We start from the raw sequence: 10,045 nt of genomic DNA, 5'->3' as shown, positions 1-10,045 counted from the left end.
AACTAGACAAGACGCGATAAATCGATCCCAGAAGTTCGATTGCTTACCGCCGGACCCGGAGGTAAGTATAGACCTACATTATAATCTCCCCTTTCCTTTATCCATCATGGTCCTTTCAGACTACATGCTCCTCAGAGCAGGGTCTGTGTCTTCCTCTGGGTTTGTAAAACACCTAGCATGTGACTGGCAATGTAAGTAGTGAATAGTAATACGTGCCATATGAAGTGATGCAAACAGATCATGGGAAGTAATCACCGGGCCTTTTTTTCATGGGGCCAGCTCATGGATGTCCCCCACAGAGCTATGCCCCTTTACACCAGCTGGGAATATGACCCATGAAATGGAGTGAACTCTGTAACCCGGGGTGGGCAAACTTTTTGGCCTGAGGGCCACATTGGGGTTCCAAAACTGGATGGAGAGCTGGGTAGGGAAGGCTGTGGCTCCCCAAACAGCCTGGCCCCCGCCCCCTCCCACTTCCCGCCCCCTGACTGCCCCTCTCAGAACCCCCCACCCATCCAACCTCCCCCCTGCTCCTTGTCCCCTGACCGCCTTCTCCCAGGACCCCCTGCCCCTAACCGCCCCCCTGGACCCAACCCCCCTGCTCCCTGTCCCCTGACTGCTCTGACCCCTATCCACACCCCCGCCCCCTGACAGGCCCCCCGGGACTCCCACACCTATCCAAACCCCCTGTTCCCCATCCCCTGACCGCCCCCCCCCCCAGAACCTCCGCCCCATCCAACCACCTCCTGCTCCCTGTCCCCTGACTGCCCCCCGGATCCCCCTGCCCCTTATCCAACCCTCCTGCCCCCTTACCATGCTGCTCAGAGCAGCAGGAGCTCGCAGCCCCACCGCCTGGCTGGAGCCCACCACCCCACCTGGCCGGAGCTCGCAGCCCTGCCTCTGAGCTGAGGCTGCAGGGGAAGGGGGACAGCAGAGATGGGGCCGGGGGCTAGCTCCCCGACTGGAAGCTCAAGGGCCAGGCAAGACGGTCCTGCAGGCCGTAGTTTGCCCACCTCTGCTGTAACCACAGATGGCAAATTTCATTGCGACATTCTGCTGCAGCTGTCCCTGTTTTCTGACAGTCTAAAACTCAAGGGCCAGTACTTGGGTTGAGTAGAGCAGGTGGGTCCTCTTGAGCTGAATGCAGCCATTGTGCGGCATGAGACACTATTCATCGCAAGTAAAGGTATCACAGGCCCAAAGGCTGAGACGAGATCAACAAAACTCATTCGATCTGTCCTCAGCAATAATACCGTACTTGTATAAACCAGCTTCCCTTTCATGATCTCTGTGCACCACCCAGACACAAAGTAACTTGAGTGGCTTTGTCTGAGGGCACCTAGGAAAGTCTGCAGCCAAGTCAGCAATAAAATCCACATCTTCTGATTCCCCAGTCCTGTGCCTTAAGTACTGCACCAGAGCATCTCAACCTGTTATGTGAAGAGCCAGCAAGTCCATTAACTGAGCCGAGTGAGGTTTTCTTTGAACATTGGATGCAGTTCCAGAGGCTCTTGAGACAGGCTTCACAGCTCAGCTCTGATGTCCCAGTTCAGGGAGAAAGTGGCTTTTACCAGTTGGGCTATGAACAAAATGGACAAAGAATGATTGCACGTTCCCTGCCACAGAAGGGAATCCTTTGTCAATCCACATTTGCTGCATGTATATAAAAAAAATAAATATATGGAGATATACCTATCTCCTAGAACTGGAAGGGACCTTGAAAGGTCATGTAGACCAGCCCCCTGCCTTCACTAGCAGGACCAAATACTGATTTTTCCCCAGATCCGTAAGTGGCCCCCCTCAAGGATTGAGCTCACAACCCTGGGTTTAGCAGGCCAATGCTCAAACCACTGAGCTATTCCTCCCCTTGATGAACTGGTAGCATTTGCCTTCTGTTTGCTATGGGGAACACAGGGCGTGAGCCAAAGATCATTGCAGCCCATGGAAAGAGTCCCCTTGACCTCAAGGCAAGTTAAGATAACTTTGGATTGTCACAGGGTCCCAAATGAGTTAGGACACCTACTTAAATTCAACGGGAGTTGGACACACAACTTTCTTAGGCACCTATGAAAATCCCATCCAAAGGGTTTGCTTGTGCAGTCCTAACTGAATCGTTATCATGCGAGGAGTCCCACAGATGTTATTGGAAGTCAGTGGGACAACTTACATAAGTAAGGATCAGTCTGTTACCCGGGGTTCTTTCAACCCAAAGCCCTTGGTAACTTTTACTCTGTGCGAGGTGGTGTCAGGAAATAAATCAGGGGAGACACGGCCGTCCGACCGATAGATGGCTGGCACAAACAGGACAACACAAGAATGCTTTCACTTAAAGCTAAACTTTACTTAGTCTCAAGCACTTACACACGTCCGCAACAGGTTAGTAAAACACCCCCAACTCTCGATAGTTACCGAAGCGGAGTGTGGCTCTTGAGTGGCACAGCGGCAGCCAGCCGGTGGGGAACACAGGATGCATCCAGAGGGAGAGTCCAGGCTACCAGGAAGAGTCCCCCTACCTCAAAGTTTTATTGATACGTTAGTAATAGAATGACATGTCCCTTAAAGAAAACGTGTTAAGTAAGCAGTTCTAATGGTCAAGCAAGAGGCTTCCTTGATTATTGATTAACAAGGTGTGGGTTTTTCCCAGAATTTGCAGCCTTGAGACCCTGTTAGACACATTCTTGAGGGAAGAACAGGAGGACTTGTGGCACCTTAGAGACTAAGCACATCCTGTTCCTTTAAAATGCATGTATCAGCAACTTCAACACAATTCTTATCAGGAAGGACGTGGGATCAGCCTTTCTGTGGCACCCAAAACCCCCTCCCCTCCTGCCTTGGTCAAGCTGAGCTTGCTACATGGCCACTTTACGGCCTGCTGACTTGGCTGCTTTGAGCAATAAGCCATAGGGGTTTCAGGCACTTTACTGGTTTGCCAAAATCTCCCCGTACAAGTCTGCAGAGTTAACTCGGGGTCTTACCCAGGTGTTACCCCTAACCCATCCACACACAAAACCCTCTTAGCTGAGTGTAGTGGTGTTTCCCACACCAGACTAGCTAGCAAGGCTGCAGGCAGTTAGAGCCTAGATGGCGGTTTCCCTCAGGCTGGTAACCTGCCTGCTTTGCAGTGAAGATGCCAGCTAAATCACCTAAATGATGACAGTCCTCCAATGCCTTCCCACAGTTCCCCTGGTGTGCCCAGAAGGACAAAGTTCTCCCACAATTCACTGCGCAACAATCAGCAAACAGCTCAGCTTACTGCACCTCAAAGACCCATGAGATGTGATCCCGGACGTCCTAGCGACTCCCACAGGGGAGCGCAGCCCCTGTGAGGACACAGAGAGGCTGCTCACACCCCGGCGCCGATCACCCAGGCTAACTCTGCAGTGAAGACATAAGCTGAGTGCTACTCAGCGTGAATGAGGACTGCAGAATTAGGCCCTAACAGCTCCGGAAGGTGACCGCTGGGGAACAAGTCATCCCTGCTCTAATTCCATTCACGTTACTGGAGTTCAATGAGGGATGGATTCGGTCCAGTGTACGTTGGTCACTGAAGGCCTGAGAGAATGAAGACATGCTAGACCTAGACACAAGCCTGTACCCAGGAGCGGCGCCAGGGTTTTTGGCGCCCTAGGCGGGGGTCCTTCCACGCTCCCGGTCGTCGTCGGCAATTCTGCGGCGGGGGGGGGTCCTTCCGCGCTCCCGGTCTTCGGGGCACTTCGGCGGCGGGTCCTGGAGTGAGTGAAGGACCCACCGCAGAATTGCCGCCGAAGACCTGGAGCGCGGAAGGACCCCCTGCCGCCGAATTGCCACCAAGGGCGGCAAAATGCCGCCCCCCCACACCAAATCCTGGTGCCCTAGGCAACCGCCTAGGTCACCTAAATGGAAATGCCGGCTCTGCCTGTACCAGCAGCTCTGATTGCCATTAGCTGCTAGCGGATAAGAGAGGGGACACGGTCTGAGAGGACAGGGTCACGCTATAACAAGCAACACTTGGCAAAATAACTCAGCTTCCCCACTTGTCAACTGAGTGGCGGAAACAGAGAAAAAAACAAACTGTCAAAGATAAGTGTGTCGCACAAACAGCCACACATACTCAATCCCCCGGCCCTGCCTCCGACAGCTTCTGCTAACACACAAACGCTGATTGTCGCTTTAGCCCTTTCCAAATCGCACGCGAACAATTGAACTTCCAATTGCGGACGTCTAGCAAGGCACGAAGGTGGCAATGAAAGACGTTCAGTAATGAGGTTGCCTAGTGCTGGCTGGGTCCCGCTTCCTTTACCCCTTACAGATGCAAATTATTCATGCAACTAGCCAATCCCACCGGGTTGCGTAATCAATAGCAGGCTTCTTGTCAAAGCATTAATTTCCAGCTCTTCAGAATAGAACTGCTAGATGCCAATACGCTTGATTATGTGCAGCCTACTCCCCTACAATAAATTATGCCATTTGATGGAAAAATACTTCCTTTCTGCATCTAGACAGGCATTTAGTATAGGCTCCAGCATCGCATGTCATCTCCTGCTCCAAATGAAAGTACAGCGTTCTGTCAAGTACATTTCCAGGGTAAAACCAGTAACACGTTTGAGGGGGGTTCAGCTTTGATGCCCTGGGCTGGCCCATTACTAATAGAGATGAAAAATGACATAAACGTAGACTTTAGTGACATATTATATTGGCGCCAATGAGCTACATTTTTCAAAGGGTTCTCCACCCAGCTTCCAAACCATAGACCCAATGTTGTACCCCCAATTTTTAGGCAAATAATTTCGGGTTAGGCCACCCCAGCAACAGGATAGTCACATGCCAGTGATAGTTGTAAATGGAAAGCGGATGATTTCCTGGAGAGGCTGTGTAGGCCAGTGGGTAGGGCAAAGATCTGGATGTGCAGAGCTGTGGGATCTACAACATGATGTTGGCCAAGACCTTTCTCCTCCCACTCTGCATCTCCGTAGACTGTAAGCTCTTCAGGGCCGGGCCTGTCTCTCAGGGTATGTCTGCACTGCAAATGGAGGTATGATTGCAGCTCAGGTAGGCGTACCACTAGCTTTAATCCAGCTAGCACGGCTAAAAATAAAATTGACGGTGGCATGGGCTGTACAAATCAGCTTGGAACCTGGGTGCCTATACACGGCGCTAGCCTGCACCGGGTCGGCACTGCCACATCTTCACTGCTAGTTTTAGCCATGCTAACGAGGTTAAAGCTCATGCAGGTACATCGTCACACACTGCAACTCGCCCTTTTGATTGCAATGTAGACATCCCTGACTATGTAGTTACATGGGCTTAGATCCTTACAAGTATTGGGGCTCTTAGCTCCCACTAAAATCAAAAGGAGTGAAGGGCCTAAATGCCTTTGAAAGGCTGAGCCACAGTACAATGGGGCCCTGATCTCAGCTGAGGCCTTTTTGATCTCCCACAGTTGAAATAATAATAATAATAATAATAATAAATTGTGGGGGGGCATCAAGGCAATTTACATCTTCCCAACCAAAATGTTTGTATGTCCACTGAAGACTGAATAGGTGCAGAGGACTGCCCCACACGGATGTGTTTTAGACCAGCCTTGCAAAATCATCCAAAATCTACTCTCCTGTCCAGGCCGCTCTTACCAGGATGCTAATTAGAGCGGCTAGTTTTACTTGTGGGTCACAAAATATTCTTTCCCTCCTGGAAAGTGGGGTGAATTTTGCAAGGCTGCTTTTGGTCAGATTCAGCTTTTTCGATGGTTGGGGCTTTGAGTTTGTCCTTTGTTCGTTTTCTGGTTTAAAATATTGACCCTGCAGCTGAATATATTGAAATGATTTCCTCGGTGCGGCTGTTTAGAATGACTACGCTTTCCATTTCGTTGTAACACCAAACTCATTTATTTTGCTAGTTGATTTAGCATGAAGAAAGTCTCCCTGCTTTGCAATCAATTGCTCCTGGCAGCTAGAAATGTAAAGTTCACCCTCCCGCCAGGAGCAAACGCAAATTAGACCTTTGCTCGCTTCATTCTGCGCGTGTGATGAGAGACGTGTGTTTCTGCTGCCAAGTCTTGAGAGTGCATCTCAACAACAGTGTGATGGGGAAGGGGGAGCGCCCTTTGATGGACACCCAGCCAGCTAGTTAGCTGTAGAATCCCTCTTGGTAGCTGTTCTCTACTTGCTTTACCTGAAAAGGGTTAAAAAGTCCCCCAGGTAAAGAAAACAAAGTGGGCACCTGACCAAAAGAGCCAATGGGAAGGCTAAAACTTTTTTAAATTGGGAAAAACCCTTTCCCTTTGTCTGTTGTTCTCTCTGGGCTGCAGGGACATGGAGCAGCAATGCTATAAGCAGAAATGCTGTGTAAAGTTTGAACCAGGTCTGAAAAATTATCTTCCATACCTAGAAGGAATCATTGGGATAGGGAATGTTTAGATAAACGCGATCAGGTTTATTTCTTTATTCTGGCTTGTGGATCTCCTCTGTGCTAACCCCGGATGCTTTTGTTTGCTTGTAACCTTTAAAGCTGAACCCTCAAGAAAGCTATTTTGGGTGTTTAATTTTTGGAATTGCTCTTTTAAAATCTAGGAAAAGCCTAAGTTCCAGATGTATTTTCTTTCTAATAAAATTTACCTTTTTTAAGAACAGGATTTGGATTGTTGTGGCCTAAGAAGTTTGTGCCTATGCTGTTTGATTAGCTGGTGGCAACAGCTAATTTCCTTTGTTTTCTTCTCAGCTCTTCCCCAGACGGGGCAGTGAAAGGGCTGAGGGTACCCCACAGGGAGGAATTCCCAAAGGGTTTTTTTGCATTTGGGTGGTGGCAGCATTTATCAAGCCAAAGTCAGAGAAAAGCTGTAACCTTGGGAGTTACAAGTATTAACTGGAGTGGCCAGTATTAATTTTTAGAATCCTTGCGGGCCCCACCTTCTGCACTCAGAGTGACAGAGCGGGGATTCAACCTTGACAAACAGCTATACATTTGCGGAGCTTTTTCACCTTTGCAGTGGACGGGCAACATATCGATTACCATAGGAAGGGCAGTGTGTCTAGTAGTTAGGGCTCTGGACAGGGCATCAAAAGACATAGGTGCCATTCCCAGCATTGCTACTAACTTGCTGTGTGACCCTGGGCGCATCTCTTCAACATTCTGTGTCTCTTGTTGGCCTTTATCTATTTTGTCTGCCAGCGCTATGGGGAAAGGAGTGTGGTACCATGGCTACCACAACAGGGCCCTGAACTCAGTTAGGGCCCCTAGGCACTACTAGGACATCCTGGACAATGATCCCTCACTTTCACAGACCTTGGGAGACAGGCCAGTCCTCGCCCACAGACAACCTGCCAACCTTAAGCAGATCCTCACTAGCAACCACGCACCGCACCATAACAACTCTAACTCAGGAACCAACCCATGCAACAAACCTCGATGCCAACTCTGCCCACATATCTACACCAGCGACACCATCACAGGACCTAACCAGATCAGCTACAATATCATTCACGGCTCATTCACCTGCACGTCCACCAATGTTATATATGCCATCATATGCCAGCAATGCCCCTCTGCTATGTACATTGGCCAAACTGGACAGTCACTACGCAAGAGGATAAATGGACACAAGTCAGATATCAGGAATGGCAATATACAAAAACCTGTAGGAGAACACTTCAACCTCCCTGGCCACACAATAGCAGATGTAAAGGTAGCCATCTTACAGCAAAAAAACTTCAGGACCAGACTCCAAAGAGAAACTGCTGAGCTCCAGTTCATTTGCAAATTTGACACCATCAGCTCAGGATTAAACAAAGATTGTGAATGGCTAGCCAACTACAGAAGCAGTTTCTCCTCCCTTGGTGTTCACACCTCAACTGCTAGCAGAGCACCTCACTCTCCCTGATTGAACTAACCTCGTTATCTCCATACTGATTTATACCTGCCTCTGGAAATTTCCATTACTTGCATCTGAAGAAGTGAGGTTCTTACCCACGAAAGCTTATGCTCCCAATACTTCTGTTAGTCTTAAAGGTGCCACAGGACCCTCTGTTGCTTTTTACAGATTCAGACTAACACGGCTACCCCTCTGATACTAGGCACTACTAGAATACCAATAATTAATAATAACGATGTACAACCTGAGGGCCATATCATGGCTTTCCAAGCCCATGAATGGGGAAAGCTAACTTCAAACACTCCATGGGGTCCGAGGATGCTCTGCTATTGAGGGAGAGGCAGGGGTGTGGCCTGCTAGTTGCAGAGTCATATGAAATGCTTGACCAGACCCCATTGATCGTGGGACATCCATATGGAACAGCTGCCCCAACATGTGACTCCGCCTCCCCCATCCCTGAGCAGCCGCCGTGCTCCTTCCTCTGGTTTGTGGCTGTCCTGGAAGGGGAGTTAATAGGAATCGTTGACTTTAATCAACGTAGACTAGGGTGACCAGACAGCAAGTGTGAAAAATCAGGACAGAGGTGGGGGGTAATAGGAGTCTATATAAGAAAAAGCCCCAAATATTCTGACTGTCCCTATAAAATTGGGGACCTCTGGTCACCCTAGTGTAGACAGCACCAATTTGGAGGGGCAATGATCTGCAAACAGACCATAATCTTCCCATTCCACCTGGGAGCAGTCCCCTGTTTCCTGACAGGTGCACCAACGGGATCTATGTCCCAAAGCTTTAGGAAAAGGTCAAACCCTGAGGTCAGTGACCGGGGTTCGGGGGGAATTTGGCTTATTCTTTGCTTGCTCGCTGCCATCGAGGCGGTTAAGTGGCACTGCTGGAATTGCAATTTATCCGCATTTTATTTTCAAGGGCACCTAGAGGCTGGGATGGGCACTCTTGTCAATTAAAATCATTGAGAATAATAAATAACACACTGCCCCTTTACAGCTCCTTTTCCCTGAGGACCTCAAAGCCCAGGCAAGCGTTTTATTCTCTCTTTATTTTCAAACTCCAGCGACACGCCTCTCCTTTCTGGCCACCACACACTATCAGCGCCACAGTACAAATACAAATCACATAAAGCAGGACACACGGACAGAAGGAGGATGGTCTGGGAGGCTAAGTCAGAAGACTAGGGTAGAGACCTTCTGCTCTGCCACCGTTCTGCTGCGTGACCTTAAACTTCTGCACCTCCCGTTGAGGAACAGGGAGGAATCAGACTTGCCCACGTCACAGCGAGGTTGTGAGGATTAACACATTACAGATGGCAAAGTGCCTCGCAGTCCTTGGACAGAGGTGTGTGTCTACGATATGGACACTTGGCCATTAGACCCACAGTCTCGAGGCACCTGACGCCTGTTGATTTCAAGGGACACGAGGCACGGAAAGGCCTTTGAGCATCTGGGCCTTTGTGCCCACAGTGAGACTGAATCCATTTCACACAGGTCAGCTAATAACACCTGCCAATCACTATTAAGTTAGCTTGGATTTGAACCACTGGCTATAAGGTAAAGGGGTCTATAGTCCATTGCTTATTCCTAGGGCCCTACCAAATTCATGGCCATGAAAAACATGTCACAGGCTGTGAAATCTGGGCTCCCCCGTGAAATCTGGTCTTTTATCCTATGCTATACAGATTTCATGGGGGAGACCAGCATTTCTCAAATTGGGGGTCCTGACCCAAAACGGAGTTGCAGGGGGGGTCACATTATTGCCACCCTCACTTCTGCGCTGCCTTGAGAGCTGGGCAGCTGGAGAGTGGTGGATGTTGGCCAGATGTCCAGCTCTGAAGGCAGCGCCCACCAGCAGCAGCAGCAGCGCAGAAGGAAGACCATGTACCAGACCATGTACCACCCTTACTTCTGCACTGCTGCCTTCAGAGCTGGGCGGCCGGAGAGCGGCGGCTGCTGACTGAGGGCCCAGCCGTGCAGGAAGCAGTGCAGAAGTAAGGGTGGCAATACCGTACCAGGCCATCCTTACCTCTGTGCTATTGCTGGCAGCAGCTCTGCCTTCAGAGCTGGGCTCCCATCCAACTCTCCGGCCACCCAGCTCTGACAGCAGCACCACCGCCAACAGCAGCACAGAAATAAGGGTAGCAGTACCGCGACCCCCCCAACAATAACCTTGTGCCCCCCCAACTCCTTA

Source organism: Chrysemys picta, chromosome 2, assembly GCF_011386835.1.
Source record: "Chrysemys picta bellii isolate R12L10 chromosome 2, ASM1138683v2, whole genome shotgun sequence".
NCBI lineage: Eukaryota > Metazoa > Chordata > Testudines > Emydidae > Chrysemys > Chrysemys picta.
The sequence above is the reverse complement of the archived record's forward strand: the minus strand, read 5'-3'. Positions refer to the sequence as shown.